Consider the following 24,735-nt stretch of genomic DNA (forward strand, 5'->3'; position numbering starts at 1 on the left):
GGGAGGTTGCTTCGAAAAGATGAACTTGATAGAACACCAAATGGATTTGAAGACATTTGGAAAAGGTTTATGCTTGAGGCTGAATCAGAGAGAAGTACACAGAAAATTAAGCAGGCTTCAAATATAAGAAAATGGTTCCAGGGGAAATAAAAAAATTGTGCAGGAAAAGTGAAAAGTCGAGTGTGCTGGATGACACAGCTCTGAAAATACTGACCTGCCTAAATAAGTCAGTGATACCTACGTTGGGAAGATAGGAGAATGAGGGGAAAGTATGTGTGTAGGTTGCATATGGGGCGATGGCTGGATATCAGAGCTATATCCTCATCTTCTCATGGTAGAAAGACAAGAGATAAGGCCTAAAACTGAGAAATCACAGAGTGGCAGGAGAAGCACGTTAGGGAGGGAAGTGCAGTGAAGAGAGTAAAGTGCTGAGAGTGGTTGTCTCTGGACCGGAAGCTGCCCTGTGTGCATTTGGGGAAAGAGCGGGGAACACGGAAGTAGGTACCACCTTTTGGAGTAAAGCATCTTTTGATTCTTTAACGACATGCACATATAACTTGGACCATCATAAAACTAAATTTAAAATAATAGCTACACAAGAACAGAAAGTGCTGAAATTCGCTGCCGTGTTTGTTAACAAATATAAAGGTCACGTGCACATCACATGAGAACTTTTCTGAGAAGGAACTGCCATCACATGCTGTACCATATTATTTCTCGGATTTGCAAAGTTGGCTTGTTGATAAAACATCTTTTGCTTAAAAATGGGAGGGAGGATGAAAACAGCATTCACCCCCGTAAGGCAGTTGAGAGAGTCAAATGAGAACAGGCATTTACTCAGCACAGTGCTCTGTGAATACTGGCAAGTTGTGCTGTCTGTTCGCCTCTCTGTTGTAATTATATAATTACCCCCAGGTGACGCCCTTAGAGCATCCGGGAGAAGGGGCCTGTGCTCTCTACTTCTAGCGCTGTCTTAGCTCCGGCTGCTGTAAGAGAATACCATGGACTGGGTGGCTTAAGCAACAGATCTTTATTTCTCACAGTCCTGGAGGCTAGAAGTATGAGATCAAGGTGCCAGCATGCCTGGACTCTTAATGAAGGTTGTCTTCTGGTTTTACAGACTGCTGGCCATCTCCTCAATGTGTGGAGGGAGAGAGGGAGGGAAGGAAGGAGAAAGAGGGAGGGAGAGAGAGAGGAAGAAAAGAAGGGAGGGAGGGAGAGATAGAAGGAGGGAGAGATGGAAGGAAGGAAGGAGAAAGAGAGAAGGAGGGAGAGATGGAGGGAAGGAAGGAGAAAGAGAGAAGAGGGAGAGAGGGAGGGAAGGAAAGAGAAAGAGAGAGGGAGGGAGGGAGAGAGGGAGAAAAGGGAGGGAGGGAGAGAGAGAAGGAGGGAGAGATGGAGGGAAGGAAGGAGGGAGAGAGGGAGGGAGAGAGGGAGAGAGAGAGGGAGAAAAGAAGGGAAGGAGGAAGGGAGGGAGAGAGAGAAGGAGGGAGAGATGGAGGGAAGGAAGGAGAGAGGGAAGGAGGGAGAGAGAGGAAGAAAAGAAGGGAGGGAGGGAAGGAGGGAGGGAGAAAGAGAAGGAAGGAGAGAGAGAGAGGGAGGGAGAGAGGGAGAAAAGAAGGGAGGGAGGGAGGGAGGCATGGCACTCTTGTGTTTCTTCTTATGAGGGCACTAATCCCATGAGGGTTCTACTCTTGTGATCTAATTACCCCCCCAAAACCCATCTCTAAATACCATCACCCCGGGGATTAGGATTTCAACATATGAATTTGAGGGGACACAAATATTCCGTCCATAGCAAGCACCATGCTGCTGGATGGCTGGAATATCAGATGTGGCGGTGAAGTTGTCCGGGACAGTGCCAACAAGGCAGTCCCTCAGGATGGAGAAACAGCATGATAGAAGGACACTTGACCTGCTGTCTTGCCCTCTAACCTCCAGTCTAGTCAAATGAGAAAGAAATATACTTTGATCTTGTTTGAGCCCCAGGCAGTGTCTTATATTCTAACTAATACTCTTCTTAGTTTTATTAATATTAGCCGCAGTAGCAACCACTGACGGCGCGTTAAGGAGGAGCACCTATCTCAGACCTGGGGACCCGAAGTCCCAACACATATGCCGCATGCAAGACTGAAGGGACTATTAGGCATTCAGGCAAGGAAAAGGACAAGAATGTTCTGGGCAGAGAGAACAACATGGACACCAGCACTGAAGAGGAGAGACACACAGAGTTTGGGGAACAGGAAGAAGGTGGGGTTGGAGGAGGGAGGGACGTTACAAGAAATGAGGCTGCTGAGGGAAGCAATGTCAAGGCCTTAGAGGTCACGTTAAGGGTTTTTTTGTTTGTTTGTTTTAAAGATTTTTATTTATTTATTTGACAGAGAGAAAGCACAAGCAGGGGGAGCAGCAGAGGTAGAGGGAGAAGCAGGCTCCCCGCTGAGCAGGGAGCCCGATGCGGGGCTGGATGCCAGGACCCTGGGATCATGACCTGAGCCAAAGGAAGACGCTTAACCGACTGAGCCACCCAAGCACTCCACATTAAGGGGTTTTGACTTTCATTCCGGGACAGTGGAGAACCACTGAAGGGAAGATGCTGGGACTTGCGGGTAGTGTCTGTGGACTGGAGAATGGATTGGAGGTGGGACAGTGCAGTCAAGGAGGCCAATAAGGAGGCTGTTTCAATAACTGAAGCAAGACATCAAAGGGGCCTAGACCGTGGTAGAGGTACTGGGGATTGAGACAAGAAGATGGATTTGGACAGATTCAAATAACCGAGGGTAGAATCACCTAATTCAATAGGAAGGTAGAGGGAGAAGTGGACATTGAGGATTCGGCCCAGATTTCTGGCTATTACCCTGGAAGAATGACTGAGCCATTCTTGGAGGCAGAGAACAAAAGAGAAAGAGTGGGTTTAAGGAGGAACATGGAAGACGCTGATCTCAGTTCAGACACTCAGTTGGAGGAACCTGCAACACATCTAAATGCTAAAGTTCAAGAGAGTGTCTGGGGCTACCAATGGATTTGCACTCAATCCAGAATGAGTCTTTTCAAAGCATTTTTAAAAGGTGAACTAAGCACACTTCTGAATAGCCACATTAGGTTAGTGAAAGAGGAATCAGAGGAAATGGAGAGCCCAGAAAGATCCAAAACCTACAGTCAGGGCAGTTAGAAGGTTAATCCCTTAGTTTTGCTAAGAAATTAAATTAAATTAACATCAAGACCGTACAATGAAACACAACATAAAACCCTGGATCTTTGCAAAACTGCTAACCTGTGCCAGTCAATTCCTCTCACTAAGTCAATCAATTATTCACCAAACAATAACCGAGAACCAAACTGTGCTTTGTGCAGTCCTGGAAGTTGCAAACATATAAGGCGAACAAGGCAAAGTCTCACTTGAATGACTTCTTATATTGAAGAGGCTATTTTAATTAGGGAAGACAGAAAGTCAACAAACAACAACAACCAAGAGAATGTCAGGCAGTGAAGGATAAATACTATGATAAAAATAAAGCCAGGTGAGTAGGATCGAGAGTGACAGGGGAAATACTTTGAATTGGATGATCAAGAAAGACCTGAGGATGCATGGTGAATAAGAAGAGCCAGCCATGCAAAAAAAAAAAAAAAAAAATCTAGGAGAACATTCCAGAAGCGGAGGGACCCATCAGTGTAGACGTCCTAAGGTGAGACTGAGTTTCATGTGGAAACGCAGTGAGAGGCCTGTGTGGCTGGGTTGGGTGAGCGCAAGGGGAAGAGCCACAGACGATGGGGTCAGAGCGGTGGGGAAGGCCCCGAGCTGGGGGTCTTGCAGGCCAGAGCTGGGATGCTATTCTAAGTGTGATGGGGATCGTCGGAGGGTTTGAGCAGCAGAGTAGCCTTGGTGCGTGTCCACATGCCCAATCACTCTGGCCGCGCTGTGGAGAGTGGATTGGGCCGGGGGGCAGGCAGGATGGAGGCAAGCATGAGGAACCACAGCCCCCTCCTGCTCCCGCTCACTTCTGTGCTGCCCAGCATCTCATCGTAGTCTCTTCCTCAGGATAGCCAGGAGGGGTGGGGGTTATCACCCCCAGTTTTCCCCGAGGATCCTATTATCATATTCTTCTCCAAAGACAAGCGCACTTTGGGGCATGTCGTTGTCCCTTTAATAATGTCTGATGTTTGATTAATAAGTTAAACGACCCATTGATTCCATGCATTCAAGGACTCAGACAAACCAGTTAAAAGGCCTAGAGACAAAGGCCAGACATAGCAGCTGTGTGCTAGCCCCAGTCAGTTGCTTGACCGAGAAGGCTTGTCAAGCTCAATCAACAGGGTGAAGCTAAGAGTTCACAATGACACGGAGTTCCCCAGATCGGCCATTGTTCTCTCGCTAGTGTTAATCTTCGTCTCTGGGCCTCCAGGAATCTGGAGGAAAACAAAACATTCTTTTTCAAACCTGGTGTTTTCAAGTCTCAGTCATTTGTCATCATCCAGCCACACTAGGAGCACCCCCAGGCCTGGGTGTGGAACAGCAGGGCGCACCGGGCAGAGGCTGCTCCTTCTTTATCTGCTTCCTCCCAGATTCACTAGTTAATGCAAGACCTTTGGGCTTTCCTCACAAACAGGGCCTGAATCACCGTGGAAGCCCAGAAAGGCATCGTCATACGTCCTGTCCTAGCTATCCAGTTCCCGGGCCGGGCTGAGGCATCGACGCCAACCACTGGATCCCTGCCATCCTCAGAGAAAAGGCACACGGGCTCCCGGAGCCGCCTGCCCCACACAGCCCTGCCTGGGGGAATCCCTACCCCCCCTCCCCCAGCCCTTGTGGAGAGAGTATATGATTCCATGACCCCATGGTCCAGCAGTGAACCCTGACCACAAAGCGTTTTCTAGAGTGGTCTTTAAATTGCAGCATGGCATGACAAGGTAAGTGAAGTCAATCACATTACTCTCCTAGGACTTGGAACCCCAAAGCAGAGGCATGACCGTCCAAAGTGGGTCCTGGGCTGGGAGGTAAATCCAATAACTATGGTTGACCATGTGTAGAGGATGCAGAGGAAGTGGGGTGGGGCGCACACATGTCCATGAGAGAGAGAGAGAGAAGCAAAGTCTGCTGTCCAACTTGGTAGCCCTATGGGGCTTTTTAATTCTCTTCAAATAATAATGCAATTGATTGGTTTAATTTGTTTAAATTTAAATTAATTTATTTAAATAACATCAGTAATTTAAAATTTAGTTCCTCAGTTGCACTGCACAGATCTAGACCATTTCCATTGTCATAGCTAATTCTACTGGACAGCACTGTTCTAAGAGACCCACTTGGATGAGAATACAAAGTCTTAGCTCCCCGTTTGCAATCCCTGATTCCAATTCACATGAGACTCAACTCTAACTCCTGCCCCATATCCCATAAGGTAACTTGTATCCTTATAATTTGCACCTATCACTCTACTTCTCCCACCACTACCTTTTTCCTGAGCTAGATTTTAGTCCTCATCTTACTATAAAAAAAAATTTTTAGTAATTTATTTGAGAATGAGAGAGAGAAGCATGAGTGGGGAGAAGGTGAGGGAGAAGCAGACTCCACACTGAGCAGGGAGCCAGACTCAGGGCTCATCCCAGAACCCTGAGATCATGACCTGAGCCGAAGGCAGATGCTTAACCAACTGAGTAACCCAGGCTCACCGACGACCTCATCTTACTTTTTATATGTAAAAGAATCTTAGCTAAGTACATTGGCTGACTGATATGAATGAAAATAAAAATAAAAAAAATAGCCACTACAATTTATTGAGTGCTTAATGTGTATGAACACTATGCCTTAGCATTTTATATGCATGCTTTTATTTAATCCTCATAGGAACCTTGTAATATAGGTCTTTTATCTCCATTTGACAGCTGAAGGAACCAAAACATAAAGAGCTTAAGCCAGTTGTCCAAGGTCACAGAGCTGGTAGGTTGGTAAAGTAAGAATGGAATTGATCTTTCATCTCCAATGATGGATGCATAGGAAGCTGACCTGACTTAACCATGGAAGCAGACTGAAAAGTAGCAGATATCCCAGCCTGAGACATGGTTAAGTAGGAGCTACAAGTCTGAAACTTCTTTAGCTATCTCTGGATTCTGGGCCAACTTCTTAGGGAAGCTGATCTGGTTCCAGTCATCTCCCTGCCTAGAATTTTCTCTTTTCCATTGAAGAACAGGAAGTTGGAGAAATGACAGGCCACGGGCCCAGGCTGACCCTGCTGAGAAATAGACCATCAGGAGCAAACTGTATGTCCTGTGAACCAGGGGGCCTGCCAGCAAAATTCCCTGATGCTAGAACTCTGGTTAGAGAATATAAGTCGTGTGCTGATTGTCATAGGAAGCCAAGTTGTGGGGGGGCTGGTGGGGGGCGGGAGTCAGCACATACTTCTCTGCTGAACTCCATTTCCCATTTGGTTTGGCAGCTTGTTTTTCATGAAATGAGGCCAATCCAAGAATTCCATGTCAACATCGCTCCTTTTACTGGAACCACAAATGCAGCCCCCTGGGACCTGGCTGTATCTCTGGGCAGACATCAAAAACAACTCCTTTTTACTTTGAAATTTATAACAGTCTTCTAAGAGCTACCCACTTCCTTACCTTTTTCCCCCCTCTCTGAGGAAGAAAGTAAGGGCCAGGGTTTGTAGGCTGCAGCACCCCACGATTTACTGTTGGCATGGAGAGCCTCCAGGCTGGCCAGGCCAAGGGGGTTCTCCTGGACCCTGTGGTTGTTTTTCCTTTCTTGTGCTTCCAAGGCCTCCTGGTTCCTTCCTGCCTGCTTGTCTTCCTTCCAAGACCAGCTTGACAAGTAGGCATGGCCTTCCCTAGCCCCCTCATCACCCTCATCATGAGCTGCCCTCATGCTGTGACTTCAGGGGGCTTACAAAAGAGGCTGGCACATCCGAAATCCTCTCCCAGTCAGTAATGAAAGCCTGGCATTCATCCATTAAAACTTTTGTCGCTCTCCAGGGCTCCTTTCTTTGGTGGAGAGGGGCCACTTTTTAGCTGCTCCAACACTTGCGATCCCAGCTGGGGGTGGGGATGGGCAGGAGGGGAAGAGGAAAGCAGGTACATTTGGGGAAGGGGAGTAATATTGGCTAGTGATTAGTGAACAGTTGAAAGTGGATTTGTTGGCAATGCTACGTACTGATAGGGCATGTCAGCAGTGGGGCTTGCTGCAGACGAGGTTCTCTCCACGAGAGAAGAGCTGGGAATACTTTTCATGGCCTGTCCCCTGGGGCAATGGGATGACCTGTCCCCAGGTCACCTTTCTCTAGCAAGGCTTCTGCAACTCCTGACTCGCTCAAGCATGGGTATGTGTCCTCTTTTGTGTCCTCATAACATCCTGTGCTTCTCTCCTTCATGGCTCTAAGCACCCAGTCATTGCCGCTTCACTTTGCTGCCTTCCCAACTGGATCATCTTCCTGTTTGTCCTGTGCACCCAGCGCCCTGATGTGTTACACAGCAAGTGGAAAACACACCTCCCTTTGTTGAGTGAATGAATGAATACTAGCTGCTCCTTGAAGTGCTGGGGGAGGAGCACGTGGGGGAGGAGCACGGTTATTGCTGCGTTAACCAAAGTGGCGGCTCTATCCAAGGACAGCAGGGTGGCTGGTTACATAGTGTGCCTGGGGTGTGAATCTGGGTTCCATCAGTTACTAGCCATGTGCATGGGCAAGCTATTTAATCTGGGTGCCTCCATCTCTTCATTTATAATATAGGGATGATCATAATACCTACTGATGTTTTTTGTGAGAAATAAATGAGTTAATAGATCTAAAGTCCTTAAGACAAAGTCTGATATGTAATAAGCTCTTAATAAATGTCAGCTTAAGAAATTTTTTGAAAGCCCTAGAGGAGAGTCAGCTCTTCAAGCTGTCATCATCTGTTGCTGACTTCCTTTGTTCCCACCTCACCGGCCTCCTCCTACTGCTCCAAGATACTGGCCAATTCTTGCCTCAGGGCTTGTACATCTCTCCTTACAGGGCATGCTCTCCCCCAGAGAGTCATGTGATTTCCTCCCTTACTTCAAGTAGGCCTTTGCTGAAGTATTTCTTCAAAGCCTTCCCTTTAGGCCCTATCTAGGAGAACACAACCCTTGCCCTGTTTTGGGTTTCATCTCATGTGTATAGTGTATAGTATAGAGTGCCAGACACGGTATTTATGCATTCCTTTATCTGAGTTTTGTTTGTGTCCATACTAAAATGTCAGCTCCAAGAAGATAGGGACTCTGTGTTATACACTGTATCATTCCTAGTGCCTCATAGGTGTTCAGAAATAGTTGTTGGATGGATGAGTGGATGGGTGGATGGATGCATGGATGGATGGATGGGTGAATGGGTAGGTGGGTGGGTGGATGATGGATGGATGGGTAGGTAGCTGGATGGGTAGATGATAGATGGGTGGATGGATGGTAGATGGATGGATGGTAGATGGATGGGTAGGTAGCTGGGTGGGTAGATGATAGATGGGTGGGTGGATGGTAGATGGATGGATGGAAGAATGGGTGGGTGGATGAGTGAATGGTGGATGGATGAGTGGGTACACGAGCCTTTTGGGAGACTTCCATGTCCATTTCCACCAGCCTTCCCATCCTCAATTCCACATGCATTCCTTCCCTGACTCTCGCTCTATGCCAGACTTGCTCTCTTGCTCCTTTCCCCTCAGTTGGCCCAGTTTGCCAAAGCCATGAACTGTCTTGGAGGTGGGGCTCTTGCACAAGCAGTTTGGGATTTGTTGACTAATTCAGAAAAATCAGCTGCCCAGTGTCAGCTGTTAAGGGGACATAGTGAATGAGACAGATAGTACAGTGGGAGAGACAGGTGATTACATTCACTGGAGCTGGGTCAGAGAGAAGCCCAGGAGTGGGGCCACAGAGGAAGGGCCCATAACCCACACTGAGGGCAGGAGTCCCCTGTAGACCCAAAAATAAGCTCCATCACAGAGCCTCATCTTAAATAAAGTGCATGTGGATGACACATAACTCATCTGTCGGATTTATTCTGAGCTGAAAAAATACCTGAAGAACCAAACTCTTGTGGAACCAAAAGCTTTTATCAGTCACAGGAGCTCAGATTTGATATCATCAGAGAAATATTTTCAAGACCATGGGGAATGGCTGGCAGCATAATTAGCAGTGAGTGGAGCACCTCCAGCTTTCAAGGGAGGAGAGAGCTTGGGCTCCAGATGCTGTGGGCACAGAATGGGGCCGAGCGGTGACTCTCAAATTCCTGGCTGGGAAAGGAACATTTCACCAGCCTTGGTCCTCTGCAAATCACATACTCAAAGACACTCAAAAAGAACAAAAACAAAAACAAGAAACCACTCATAGACATACCAAAAACACTCAAATATCTATGGATCCTACCATGCGCCAGACGCTGGCCTAGAAACTAAGAAAATGCAGTCCCTGCTTTCAAGGAATTCACAATCTGGAAGGAAAAGCACAAGGGTATAAATAATTCTATCTCAGAGCAATAGCGAGTGATTAAAATGTATACAGAATGAAAGGTAACAGGAGGAAAAAGCGAATAACTCAAGGAAAGGATGCTAGTCAGAGATGCCTTGTCAGGGGAGGGTCCGGTGCAGTGTTAAACCTGCAATCTTCTACTTGAGGTTACAAATCATGGAGATCTACAAACCTATTAATCAGTGAAATAGATTGATACATGTCATCAGTCTTAATATGTTTTCAGAAGCTGAAAATCATTTATGGATCATTGCAGTTTTTTTTATAATAACAAAAAAAATTGGATGCATCCCAAATCTTTAATAGACAGAATTAAGTAAATTATGATATATTCATATAATGGTCACACTATGGAAAATTACGCAACTGTTAAAAAATGAGGTAGAGCTATACATACCATTATGGAAAGATCTCTGAGACCTATTGTTAAGTGAACAAAGGATATGTTAGAATAATGCACATCGTATGATACCATTTATGTTATAAATACAAGGATATATGCATAATTACTTATATTTGTGAACGCATAGAAAACTCTGGCAGAATGCATAAAAACTGGTAACATCAGTAGCCTGGCAAGATGGGGTAGGAGAGAGAGGGATATTTTATATATATGCATATATTCATTTAATCTTTTACAACAAAAGAATCTTTAAGGCAAAACAAACAAATTTTTAAAGCATCCCTTGTGCAAATGGCTAGTCCACCACCATAGGCCTGAGGCCCTGGGGCCCTGGGAATCTACTCTGTACGTCTTAGCTGACTAGTGGGGACCTCACCTCCCACCCTTTGTCCTCATGCTCTGTCCACCTGGCCAACATGTCCATTTACATAGTGGCCTTGCCCCAGCCCTCACAGTCATGCTGTTTACTTTGATACACTTGTAGCTAAGAGCTTTGGATTCAATGCAGGCAGACCTGGCTTCAGATCCCAAACTTTTCACTCACTGTGTGACCTTGAAAAATCCATCCTTATCCTCTGAGCCTCTGAGTTCTCCCACAGGATGATTGTGAGAATTAAACAAGGCAATTCCCATTAAGGGCCAAATAAATCACAGCTCTAAAAAGAGAAATGACAGAAATCAGCTGTTGACGATGTTCAACTGATCCCCACTAACATCAAACCAGCGCCAGGTTATCCTCATCTGTGGACTCTGCCTCATCTTCAGTGGCTGTACTTCACCAGTTTTAGTGAAAAATTATATCAAATCAAACCAAAAGGAAATGAATGATGGAATTTACATATCTGATCAAGAGTGCTCATTTTCAGTAAATCAGATTCCACCTTCTTCCTGTGTCCTTTGTTTACCCCCCACGACACACACACACCTTAAAACCAAGCCTGTACAAACCTGTTCCCAAGGGAAGAACACCCAATATGACACTATCCAAATGTGCAAATTTGCTGTACCTTTTATCAGAGCATTCATCAAGAAGTTTCTTCAAAATGAGGTGTGCCCAATAGCATTTAGCATGTATTTATAGAACAAATGCAATTACTAAATATTTATTCAGTCATCATGTTATTAAAAATAATAGCATGGTGGACTCATCATTTTCAGCTACGCAGCATCTGAGTCTGCTTCCTATTTCAGAGAATTTTCTCATTCTGTGGGTTTGGGGAAGATGCAGGAAACTTCCTCCCCCCACTACAGAAGCTGAAAGAAGGCAGGCATTTTCCATCCCATTCCCTGGCAGCCGGGGCTCCAATCCGTATGTTGGGCTCAGCCATTCAGATGCCTCGATCTGGAATTTTGACTCTGGAGCAAGTGACACAAAGACAGGGGGATGGCCAAGATGATCACAGGCACCTGGTCCGGGTGGCTGGCAGCAACCAGGGCCAGCCGCAGGTCCCAACCAGACAGTTCCTGGGGCAAGGCTGGGCTGTGTTCTCAGCTGCCCAGTCCGCGTTGGTTCCTGCCCATTTTCCACACCTGGTTCTCTAGCCTTCCTGTTGATTCTGTAAGCCACCCAATATCCTTTCAGTGACTTCCTATTTTCCTTAAGTTAACCAGAGTTGGTGCCCATTTATTTGTCACCAAGAACCCTGACCGGAACTAATCACTGCAAATTACTGAGCAGCTATGAGCTAGGAATTATCCTAAGCTCTTTACATGGAGTATCTCATCAAAACTTCATAACAACCCTAGGAGAATGGAACCTGTTATTCCCATCTGACAAATGAGAACATTGAGGCTGGCTAAGGTTAAGTAGTTTATTCAAGGTCAACACTCAGAAAAGAGGCAGAGTCAGGATTCCGATCCATCTGAGAGACTCTTCCTCCTACTCAGCTCCCAAGTATTTGTGGATCAGTTTACTAGTTACTCAAAGTCTGTTATAGCTTGTCTCATGTAATCCTTGCAAGTCTTTGGGTTGGAATTTTTAATTCCTATTTTACAAATGAGGAAACTGAGACGCAGAGGTATTAAAAGCAACTTGCTCAAATATTTATCATAAGCCTTAAAACTGCGCATACCCTTTGATCCAACAATTCCAGGTTTGAGCATTTATCCCAAGGAAACAATCAGAGGTATGACCAAAGATCGTTCATTGGGTTATCATTTATTACAGAGAAAAATTAAACACCATCCTTAAAGTCCAACATCAGGCAACAGCCAAACAAATTAGGGCATCCCATATGATGGAACTTTACATGGTAATTCAAAATCAGGCTGTAGAAGCAGATGAGGGGTTGCCTAGGCCCAGGGCCCAGATGAGGGCTGACTTCAAAAGGGTATTCAGGAACTTTTGGAAATGATGGAAATGTTTTAAGTCTTGACTGTGGTGATGGTTACATAAGTGTGTGCAGTTGCCAAAACTCATCAAGCTATACACTTAAAATGGGAGCATTTATTGTACATAAACAGTACCTCAATAATTTAAAAAAAAAAATCCTCCTGTAGATGGGGCGCCTGGGTGGCTCAGTTGGTTAAGCGACTGCCTTCGGCTCAGGTCATGATCCTGGAGTCCCGGGATCGAGTCCCACATCGGGCTCCCTGCTCAGCGGGGGGTCTGCTTCTCCCTCTGACCCTCCCCCCTCTCATGCTCTCTCTATCTCATTCTCTCTCTCAAATAAATAAAATCTTTAAAAAAAAAATCCTCCTGTAGAAAAGATTTTTATCAAAGACAATAATATTAAGTGAAAAGTTTACAAAACAATATAGTATACTTATTTCCATGTGTGCTACATATATAGAGAAAAGAAGGAAATATACCAAAAGAACAATAGTGGTTATCACTGATTGGTGGAGATTATGGGTAATTTAGACCTTCTTTACACCTTTCTGTATTCTTTAGAGATCAGAAGAAACAAACACTAAGAAAAATTTACTGACTTGCTGTATGTCACAGAAGTATTAAATAGAGAAGAGGCTAGAAATTAGGGCTTTGCAGCTGAGCTAATTGTACCTTCTACTGTGCCTCAGAGTTTCTGCTCTGTACCAGGAATTGCTATAATGCACGCTTTGGAAAATTGCCTATAAAACATGTTCTTGCCTGTGAGGAACTTGAACTCTGCACGGAAGGGTAAGGAGGGAGTGATTGCATCTGGTGAGGGAATCAAGAGAGGCTTCACGGAGGTGGATTCTGTGATGAGCCAAGAAGGATGAGTGGGCCTGCAACAGGCAAGGGAGGGCAAGACAGTGACATGCTTGTGGGAACAGAGAGCCTTTGGTCTAGACCAGGAAAGTCGTGTAGAGGGTGGTGCTGGGTGATGAGGGTGCAGGGGAAGCTGGAGGTACATTGGGAGGGGCCCTTGAATAAGGCCTGAGGAGTTGGGCCCAACCAACTGCTTTCCAGATGACAGGTCAGAGGCACCCACAGGTCAGCAGTGCTTAATCCCCGTTCCTAACAAAGAACCTCTGAGTTATAATGTGAATCCATGAAAAAATAAAACACAGTAAGTACTGAGAAATCCAATGTCGGGCTATTTTGGGGCTTACATATGCTGAATGTGTCTGCACCACAGCTGGTATGGACATTCGGGATACTTAGACAACCGGTGGTTACTCAGCTACCTCTCCCCACTGCACCATGGGGACCCCGAGGCCAGAATCAGGGGCTTGTTGGGTTTTGTATTGCTGGTGCCCATCACAGTGTATACCTGTGACTGATACATTGTAGAGAGTCAGCAAATGACTATAGACTGAATGAAGGAGACATTTGTATCTTAGAAAGAAATCTAGGAGAGTAAATATAGTGTAATGATTAGAGCACAGTCCCTGGAAGCAGATTGCTTGGCTTTGAATCCAGGCTTTACCACTTACTGGCTGTGTAGCCTTGGAAAAGTTACTTATCTCTCTGTGCTTTGGTTTCCTGTTTCTATAAAATGAGATCATGAGAGTGGCCGCTTCCTAGGGTTGTGGGGATTAAATGAGTTAGTAGATGGAAAGCACTTAGGATCATGCCTAGCACAGAGTATAGAAGTGTTAGATATTATAGAAGACCTTGCTAGTCCGACCTCCTTTAGAGATAAGGAAACTGAAGTCCAAAGAAAGGATAGTGATTTATCCAAGGTCATAAAAGGAGTTGAAAGTGCAACCTAGGGCTCTGACTCTGTGAATCAGTAACTATCTGGCATAAAGGACTTACTGATGGCTTCTTGCCATGTGCTTGGCATTGTCCTAGATCCTGTCTGGGGAACATGTTTCCAACCTTCAGAGTGGGATGAAAAGATGTATACACAAGAAACAACTCCAGACCAGTGCAATGCAACAGAATGCATTCCTAACAGGCGGGCTAGGGAAAACTGGGACCTCTTGGAAGCACTAGGATTTCAACCTGGGACTTGTAGGGTGAAGAAATAATTAGAACAGTGGCTTTCCATTTTTGTGTGTGAAGGTTGACTAAGAAACATCAGACACTCCTTCTCCACAGACTCTCCCTCCACATTATAGTGAAAGGGGCAAACCCTTTGGAATCAGACAATTCTGGATTGAAATCCTGGCTCCCTTGCTTATCAGCTGAGTAACCTTGGGATAGTCACTTGCTGTCTCTGAACTTTAGTGTCTTAACCTATAACATGGAGGTAAAAATACCCTGTTCACTGGGTTATTGTGGGACCAAAGGAACTAGTATATGAGAGATAACAGATGATCAAATAAAATCAATCTCCCACCCCACCCCCTTGTTTGGTCCTCTTGGCTGGCTTACCAGATTGAGGAGTCCTTCAATACCTCTATAATGAGGGACAGGCTGTAAGCTGCAGACAGAGAACAAATCAAATTAAATCACTGGGAGTGTTTAAACTATCTTCCCCTAAGACCTGACACCAGGGCTTTTTTCTTCTCTTTTCTTTTCTTTCTTTCTTTCTTTTTTTTGGGGGGGGGGCAGTGGGAGGAGGTTGTTGAGGATGGAGGGAGCACAGGGCTTTGGAAAAAGGTGTGGTGAGGACTACAGAGGAAAGGCCCAGAAAGGGAGAGGTAGGCACTGAGGACATTAGGTATGGTCAGCCCCAAGCAGGATGTCAGCTTTCCTTTGGTGGAAAGGGAGGATACCAACATGTGTTGAGCATGACTAAGTGCCAGTTATTGTGCTAGATGCTGGGGGATATGGCCTTGAACTATGTATGACTCTTGCCTAAGAAGCTCCAGTGTTAAGGTGAACATTAGAATGAAAATAAAGTATTATAATCCAAATAATTTTAACAAGAACGAGAGAGAGCACAGAAGTCGGCATGATTGATGCTAGGGGGAGGTCCTGTGGAAGGTGGGTCTTGAAGGCTGAATAGGAGATCAATTCAGGGAGGCAACCAGGAGGGGAAAATGACACAAGGTTCACCACTGCTGGAGTAAAAAGTGTTTGGGAGATGAGGCTGGGGAGGGAGGGAGGGGTGAGATGATGAAGAATCCTGTTAGCCTTTATCCTGGAGTGATGGGGGCCGATGAAGGGTTTCAAATGAATGGAGGGCTTTGTCCAATTTTTAAGTTAGAAAGACCCTTCTGGTAGCAGAATGTGGGGTGCACGGGAGTTGGGGGCAAGCCTGGAGGCTGGATGCCAGTGAAGACACAGTTTCTGTGGTTCAGGAGAGAGAATGAGGGTCTGAACTAGGAAAGCAAGTGACCATCTTCTCCCAAGCCCCCCAACCACACGCAGTCTTGCCCTCTTCTAAACCCCCAGCGTGCACTTTCCTCACTCATGGCCCTGTGACCCGGGGCCGTGTGTTGTGATCATCTGTCTCTTTGTCATCCCTCCAGTGCCAGGTTGGGAGCACTCTACCCTCCCCGCGACCCTGGGCCGAAGCGCTGGTTCACAGTCAGCACTGATGTGTTCTGCGGGTCATGGGGTTCGAGAAGAAGGGCATGGGGTGAATGCCGCATGTGGTCCAGTTCACGAGCCAAACAAGACCTCCAGGCCTTCTGCTCACTTCCCTTTCTCTATTTGTCCTTAATCAAACTGTGCAAAGAAATGTCTTAACCGACTTCTGTATTGTTTTGTGATTCAACAAAAGACTCTTGCATGTTTACCAACCAGAGCTGTCAGGAAATAACATATAATCAGGGGAGGAAAGGCCAGTTGGTGGTAGCTGGAGTTCGCCTGCACAGTTGTTTGTCTCTCCCGTAACAAAACAGTCAGTTGTGGTTTATAGCCCAGGGCATTTTCCGGAGGTGAATTTGCCAGGACACAAAGACACTTGCTTGCAGTGTTTTCTCCCTCTCTCTTGCATGACTTTCCCTTTGCTGCCTTCGGTTGCCTCTGCGTGGGCACAGACCGGGTGGTTGCAGGTTAACTAGGGCCGAAAAGTTGCAGTCACCTGACATTTGCGCTAGCGGCTTGTGTAAAACGAGCCGATTCTAGCAAGCACATGTCCCGGGCAGGAGCCGGCGCACTGCGGGCATCCTCCGGGCGCCAGGGCCCAGGGCCAAGAACGAGGCAGCACCAAGGGCTGGGGCCGCGCCGGGCACTGCAAGGAGCTGCCTCTGCCAAGGGCTGGGACATGTGGGCCGAGGAGTCAGGCAAGAAAGGATTGTGAGTCCCGGGTAGCACCTGTTCCCGGGGAGTAAATAACACTTGGCCCTTGTGTCCTAACGCCTGCCTGTCGCCGTGCAGGCATGCCGGTCATCCTTCGTGGTGGGCCACGCTGCTGGTTTCAAATGTGCTTTGGAAAAGACAGGCGAAAGTCCTGGTAGCTTCGGCTCAGCTGAGTGTCCCTCCCCAACTCTCATTTTACAGCTGCTGTCCAACTGCAGGGCGCACAGGGTGCGCTGGCCGGCCACGTATTTGGATCTGGTGCCCCTGGCTCTGGAGAGAGGCGAGGGGATGGGGGCAGAGAGCCCAAGACGGCTCTCGGCTGTGGTCCCGGGGGGACAGGTGCTTGTGGCTGAGCCTCATCCTATCCCCCCCACCCCGCCCTTCCTCTCCTCCTCCCTCTCGCCTCTCTGTTTACAGTCTATTCACAGGACAATATTTGAAGTATTCGAAATATGGGCATCAGAGCCCAAGACTGAATGCCAGGCTCCTGGTGCGGAAGGAGAATTGGTAAGTTTAGAGACAAGGAAGACTAATCAGTCTGTTTGGGAATGAATCAGAACTCGGTGACGACTGTTTTGAAAGGACGTCATTTATTGGTTTAAGTTAATAGTGCAGTGGTTAAGACCTTGGGTGCTGAGGGCGAACAGGCCTGGGCTAAAATTCCAGCTCAGTCACGGGCCTGCAGCAGAACTACGCCGGTTCGTTGGGTGACCAACTCATTCGGGTTCGCCCTGAGTGTTGGGAACCCCTTCATCTTGATCGTGCTTGGCTTCTCCACTGTGGATAAGCTGCAGATGGTGTTATCACAGTGCCTGCCTGGCACACCGTGAGCGCTCTGCTAGGGAAGCTAGTATGATGCCCTTTGAGGACCCAAAAGTCTTGGAGTCCTCAAGTCACCTGGGGCCCTGCTGGAGCGCAAGGGACACGGCTGCAGACATACCTGTCTCTGCACAAACGTGGCAGCATTTATGAGTGGCGCTATCCCTGGCAAGTAGCTACTGGTAAATAGATGGCATCTCTGAGGGGGAGGACTTGCCAAATGTTAACAGCTAGAAAGGGAAGGACATAAATCTTGAGCCCAGCTGTCCTACATCAGGCCCCGAGTTCTGTCCTAGATCATTCCGCTTCCCTTGAGACAGTTTACACTACATCTGGAGTACTGCCTAAGCCCTTGCTCAAGCTGCCCCCTCTTCGGGGATGCCCCTACCTCTCTGCCCTGGTCTTTGGGCCCTCCATCTCTCCACCTGGCACATTCCTCCTCTTCTCAGGTACCTAACTCAGGCATCACTTTCTCCAGAAATCTGTATTGATCCTTCTCATGTGTTTCTACTCTCTTGACACCCCTTATATATTTCTGCCGCCACCGCTCCCTCACTGCATTATAACCATTTACTAATGGACTCTCTCCATGAGCTCCTCGAAGGGATTTTCTCTTTCTACCTCCACCAGAGCCAAACAAGGTTCTTGACACATTCCAGGTGCTCCAAGAACGTTGTGGAACTGAAGGTATGACATGATTGTTTTGCCTTAATAATAGCTATCATTGCTTATCAGTGCTATAATGTGTCAGGCACTGTGCCAAGCATACATATTATCTCATTTCATCCTCACAACAAACTCATGAGGTTTGACTAAGGACAGATAGGAAAACAAGGCTCAGAAAGGCTAACGATCCTGCCCAAGGTCACACAGCCAGTAAGTGGCAGATCCAAGTTTGAGCCCAGAGCTGCCTACCACCCCATTAACCACGGGTTCGTCTATCACCAGTGCCTATCCCAGTTCCCTGCTCCTATCAGGCACTTGGTACCAGATGACAAGTTGGATGGATGCTGTGGGGTAGGGAGTAGCAAGCTTTCCACAGGACGTGCAGTCCAAGGCCCAGGTTCATTGCCTTTGGGGCTCCATAGGCCAGCTGTGGGGTATTTTCAGGAGCTGCCACCATCCTGGGCTGGCACTAAAAGCTCTTCCTAATTCCAGAGCTTATTTTCACCCTCATACCTTCCCAGCCTTTCTCATCCTCCCAGGACAAGGTGAGGTCTGAGAAAGCTAAGGAATGCAGCTGGATTGTCTTCAACAAATTCTTTTGTCGATAAGACCCTGGGGAGTTTCCAGACACTTGCCTATGACCGTTGCAGCTCATAACATTGAGCTAAGCTACAATGACTCAGCCCACGGAAAACCAGGGCCACTGAAGTTTCCCAGGAAGTCAGGTCGCTGTCGCATCTGTGTGCAGCTGGGGCAGGAAAGCACGGGCAGCCCAGCATCCTCGGACACTCCTTGTGGAGGAGACGGGCAGAAGAGTACTGCGGCTCGGGGAAGAGAGGCTAGGTCTGGCGGTGCGTGGCTCCCCTGACCAGGACTCCTCATCCATAAGAAACCTCCAGGCCGGCCTCCGAGTCCGGGTCCTGGGTTAAGAGTCCTCATAGTGTGACAACAGCCCGTGATGCGGCCTTTCTTGGCTTCCGAGTCCTCTCTGCAGAACGGGGAGAACAAGGGTAACCGACCTTACGGGGCTCTTGTGAGATGAAAAGAATGAAGGTCTACACGGCGCTGAGCAACTAGCACGTCTAGTGGGCGCTTGAGAGTAGGGGCTCTTATCGTGGGAGTGAAGACAGAGAAACTGGTGAGGGGAGACCCCAGCGCCGGGGCAGCCAGGATTCTAGCTGGCTCCTCACTGCTCATGGACCGAGCAAATCTACTCGCTGTGCCACTGTGACTGATCCCTGGCTGAGCAGCACGCATGGCGTTCCCTTGACCAGCAGCTCCCAAAGCATGTTTTCTGCAGGCTGGTATCTGCAGGAAGGACTGGTTCAGCCTGCGCCCATTGTGTTTATAGCACATGTGTTTGGCCTTGGCAAGCTGAAAGTGCGTGACCCCACAACATTATCACAAGGGGACTTTTTTTTTTTTTTTCCTCCAGAGGTCAGGCTGGGTCTGCTTTCTTACCCAAAGAGGGCCTTGAGTTTGAGAAATGTCTTCTGGACACATTGCATGAGGGCTCATGAGCTCCCCAGTCTTGGCTGTGTCCCCTTCCTCTATTATCTCCCCTCCCCACCCCCTTTTTGGGCAGAACCTGAAGTAAATGGAAAATTTATGCCCAGGCGAAGAAAAGATGTGTAAATGTCTTAGATAATATCTTTTCTTCTCTGACTTTGAAGTGTGTCAAAGAAAAGCCAAATGGCCTAAAATTGATAATAAGTAGACTTTTAGTGTGGTTATATCTTCTTGTCAAGTCAACAAGTGTCTATTAAATTGTAAGTGTTGGAAGACGGGGGTTGTGAAGTCTTTTTGGACAGAGAGTCCTGTGGAACAGATTTAACAGTCAAGAAATGAAAGTCTCAAGAGAAGTGACATTCTGAAGATTATCAGCCAGCTGGAGGGATTTAAATCCAAGACTCTGATCTTTGGCTTGATTCTCTCTCCCTTCTCCTCCTCCTAGTGGCCACCCCGTGGTGTCACTGGTGTGGGGCTGGGCAACATAAATAAGGATACCAAGAATTCAGGGGAACACCTTCTGTCTTTGAGGGGCTTTCAATCTTTGAGAGAAATGAGCAGATGATCCCTAACAACATGCTCAGGAGAAAGAACAAAGGCTTTCATGCAAACTATCTTGGCTTTATATCCTCCAAAGGCCCCACCCCTCGCCCTCTGTGGGACCTGGGGCATGTTACCTAACCTCCTAAAGCCCCAGTTTCCTCATCTAGAAGACCACCTCTTAGGGTCACTATGAAAGCATTTAGTACAGAGCCTAGCACATACTACGTGTTCAATAAATGGAAGCAAAAAATCAATCCAGCCCCACAAAAATGCTACTTCCTCCTCTTATACTTCCCTGTGGGTACCCTGTCATTTGCAATGTAGATTTACATCCGGTTTCCCCTTCAGTCCTAAGAGCTTTCGAAGGTGACTAGGGAAGATTCTGAATAAATAGTCACGGAATAAATGGCTACGTGGGTGGATCAATAATAAAGCTAACAGGCACAGAACACTTACGATATGCCAGGTACCATTCTAAGCACTTTACCTGTTCTATGTAACTTATATAATACAGGCATTATATTGGGACAACAACTCTATTATCATCCCCATTTTATAGATAAGGAAACCGAGGCCCAGATTTTAAATACCTTGCCTAATGTCATAGGTAGTATATAACTTAGCTGAGATGAAGCCAGTTAAGCTGGCTCCAGAGCTTGGGCTCCTACCCAGAACACTGTACTCACTGACTGATTGACTGATTGACTGAATAAATTGAATGAATGAATGCAGAGGTCAGGTCACCCTCTTTTTTACAGCTACTGAAACTGAGGCTGGCAGAGTATATGACTTGCCCGAGGTCACACAGTTGGCTTAACAGTAAAATGGCCATAACATGGCAGGATTCCACTTCCCTGCCCCCTTTGAAGTTAAATGTGGCCATGTGACTTATTTTATCCAATAAAATGTGGGTAGAAATTGCATATGGCACTCCTGGATGGAAGCTTTAAGAACCTGCCACATTTCCTGGCCGCACACATTGAAATGAAGCCTCTATCTGCCTAGGTCAGCTGAGTGACTAAAATGAGCAGAGTCCCCCTCCTACCCATGAGAGCATTATGTGAGAAATACATTTTTATTATGCTAAGCCACTGAGATTTGGGAAGGTTTGTTAGCACAGAACCTGGGTTCTCCTGACCGAGACAGGTAGAACTAAGAAGGAGAGTTTAAGTAATCAAATGCCTCATACAACTTCTGTGGCATTATCTTACCCAGTCAGCAATAGACCCTCAGGAGTCTCACCTACCAAGGACTTCTCCCCTTCACCCACTGGACTATTCTTGGATTGAATGATCTGGATCATTTATGGCATGAGGGGAAGACAGCTGCAGAATTCCAGCCCCTGACAGAAGGTTTTAGACAGACACTGACAGCTTGGTTCTGCTGGCTTGGTAAAACAGATCCCCCCTTCCCAAAAGGGCAGCCTCGTATCAATTTTTCTTAGTGAATAGAATATTGTAGAGAGAGTGAGCTGTTCATAAAGTATTGAGATTAGCAATAGTATCTCCTAAAGCTAAAGATGTAAAGTCAAGTTCAATTGACCAGGTTTATATTTGACTGATTTTTTTAAAAGGTCGTAAAGATTTTTAACAATAATGAGTTACATAACCTAATAGACTTACTACTTTCTATTTGGCAAATCATTAACAATTGATATTGACATCAAAAATGCTCAACTAATTTTTCAAAACATTTTTGATTGGTTAAATGAATCCAACTAGAATTTTTAAAAAGCAGTTTCTATATGTAGAGAGTATCATTTATATTATATTTAACTAATGAGAGATTATACAAAAGAGGAGGATCAGGATTTTAAATACTGATTTACATATATTGATTTATTCTTATGAAAAATGTTTGTTGACACACACCAAAAAGATAATAATGTCTAGGTCTCGATGAACCTTATATTCATCCTTATATTTTTCTGCATCCTCAATTTTATGTATAGACTTCATATTTTTCGATATCATCTGGACTTTGCCATAAACTGTACTTCTAACCAAGGAGTTCAATTGAGTTTTTCTTTCATAAGTTATGTTTCCTTTCCTGAGATTGGCTGGCTATCTCTGGGGTCACTGGAGGCCATCTGGAAAGTGAACTTGAGCCCAGCTGCGATGTCAGGTGAGGGCAGACCCAGAACATGACCGTGTGTGGGCTGGATGAGACACTGGAACACACTCCACATCAATGATAAGGGAACTGAGGCCCAGAGAACAGATGTGCCCACAGCCACAGAGCTAGTGAGTGTAAAGTAGAACAAGAACTAGAACCCAGGCCTGCCTGACGCCAAAGTTCATATGCTTTTCAGCACTCCCCAATTTTGAGGAGGTTGTAAGTCCCTGGTTTGCATTATTATACTAGATATTCTTCTGAATCTTAGGTGGACATGATTCCCCGTGTTCTGGTCCATTTACCATTTGCAGTGCACTTTACAGTTAAAGCATTTAAAAATGCATTATCTCACTCAAACCCATAACAACTCTGTGGGCCACAAAGGACACTTAGCACTGAACCTCAGTCCTTCTGTTTTCTTGGCCCCTCTTTCCACATCAGCATGCTCCCTCACCTTCACTTAGTCAGTGTGGAAAACCCTGCGGTACCACCATATCTTGGTGCCTCTAATTTCGTAACTATGTACTTTAAGGCAAATGACTTGAACGCCCTGAAGTTTAGTTCCCTCCTCTGTAAAATGGGCATAATAATGTAAATTGTCCAGACGCTCAAAGGAAACTACACACGTAGCATGCAGGGCCCAGGTTCATTTCCATGTTGCAGCTCACCGGGTCCTCCCACAGATGCTTTTGACCGACAGTTTCATGGCATGTCCTTTCTATTCCCTTCTATAGGGTCTTCTCCATGTCATAGGCTGGTGCCCTCTGCCTCACCAAACCCTGCCCCTCCAGTGCAGTGTCACCTCCTCTGAGAAGCCTGCCCTGACTCCTTCAGCCAAACTGAACCCTCCCACTTTTGAATTCCTATTGAAATTATGGTTCTTGCCCCACTTTCCTGTACTTTAGGCTCCTGACACTAACTGGGTGACTGCCTTCTTTTTCTACCATGCCATACCAGTCAGGGATCTTTTATAACACATAAAGCTGGATCTTTAACTCAGGCTTTCAAACATTTTTGATATCTATATATCTACCTAACATCCTCACACACATATATATGATGTGTATATATGTATGTCATATAGGCACCTGTATTTATATATGTATATAAATATGCATATGTATATATTTTGATAACTCAGCTCCATTAGAGAGCTGAGTTTTTGCTCCATTAGAAGAATAGATCAAGACCTGGAAGACCTTTGCTTTTCTTCCCTAGCTTTGAAAAGATAAAGAAATGGATGCTAAACAGGGACAGAGAGAGGAGAGGGGAAGGGAGGGAGAGAAGCTTGGGAATGGAGAAAGGAGATGAGAAAGGCTAAATATATTATCTCATTTAACCATCAGAACCACCCTGATGTGATGTTCACTTTACAGTTGAGGAAAGGGAGGCCTGGGAAGGTTAAGTGCCACATCCAAGATCACAGAGCCAGACTGATCCTCGCTCTGCCTGGGTCTGAAGTTAGTGCTTTTCCTGCAAAACTAGGCTGTGTCTCCCTCACACAGTGGGTCTGCACACACTCTGAGCCGGGCTACGTGTGCTGAATTCCGGTCGTACCACTTGCTCATTATGTGACCTTGGGTAAGTTACCTAATTCTAGGCCTCAGTTGCATCACCAATAAAATGGGAGTGATACACAGAGGATCCCTTCCGGAGGAGGCTGTGAAGATGAGTAATCCCCAGTAAGTAAAGTACTTCGAAAAGTTCCCGGCGCAGAATTAGGGCTCTGTCAGCATTATCCCTGATCTTTTCCTCAGGTCTCCCCATGAAGGGAGCAATGGCCCCGGCAGATCCAGGAGGAGCCCACTTCCTCCACACCTAACTTGTCCTCTCTCCCCCTTCCCCAAGCCCAGGACCCTGCCTGGACCCCAGCTGCTCATGTCATCACAGCCTAGGTTCCCATCCTTTCTGCAGGGGATTTCAGCCAGGGCACAGGTGGACTTTCGACGACAGGAAACACATCTTGTAGAAAACCCGTGAAAGCAAAACTCTTCAATACGCTCCACTTTACCAGTGTCTCCTGGGTTTGCAGTTCGCACAGCAGCAACTTGGTCTTCTGCTCCATTTTCACATCTCCCTCCGTCTCCAACATGGTCAGGAAAATGCCTGGGATCACAGGGCGACTAAGTGCAGCAGCTGCAATCTGAACCCAAACCAGCTGGTTCCAGACCCTGCCTGCTTAACCACGACCCCACAGGGCCACCCCCTTTCCTTCTAGAATATGCCTCGAGGACAGGCATCACCTCCAACCAGACTTCCAGCCCTGGCCGGCACCTAGTGGCTTGCTCGTCATAAATCATCAGGACCCCCTGACAGACGTGTTGCCTAACAACATTAAATGTTTTAATCTTTTCTCTTCAGAGTTGGTTATGTCAGGTTGAATTGAGGATAAGGTTAAAATATTCATTCATTCATCCATCCATCCATTCATCCATTCATCAAACATGAACTAAGTATCTAACCTGGGCCAGACGCCAAGCTAGGTGCTAGAGGAATAAAAACAAATAAGACAAGAACCCTGCACTCCAGTGGCTTAGAGTCCATGTTGGGGTGGGGGTGGGGCAGTACAGAGATTCTCAACCCTGGGTGAACATTTTCATCTGCTGGGAGCTTTTACAGAAATACTGATGCCTGGCCCTCACC

General features: G+C 46.5%; 1 long non-coding RNA gene across 2 annotated transcripts; it reads left to right on the forward strand.

The window, feature by feature from the left end:
* The first annotated feature begins 757 nt into the window (after positions 1-757).
* Positions 758-24,405, forward strand: LOC135364003 (uncharacterized). Of its 2 annotated transcripts, none has more exons than XR_010410432.1 (5): positions 758-1,100; positions 2,025-2,250; positions 2,382-3,683; positions 4,605-4,905; positions 23,941-24,405. It is a non-coding gene; the product is annotated as an uncharacterized LOC135364003 (long non-coding RNA). The 2 variants fall into 2 exon arrangements; XR_010410433.1 differs by having other exon boundaries at positions 759-1,100; positions 2,382-3,065.
* Positions 24,406-24,735: the final 330 nt, after the last annotated feature.

Source organism: Mirounga angustirostris, unplaced genomic scaffold (genome assembly GCF_029215605.1).
Source record: "Mirounga angustirostris isolate CCGP_5_RB_7025 unplaced genomic scaffold, mMirAng1.0.hap1 SCAF_4, whole genome shotgun sequence".
Taxonomy (NCBI): domain Eukaryota; kingdom Metazoa; phylum Chordata; class Mammalia; order Carnivora; family Phocidae; genus Mirounga; species Mirounga angustirostris.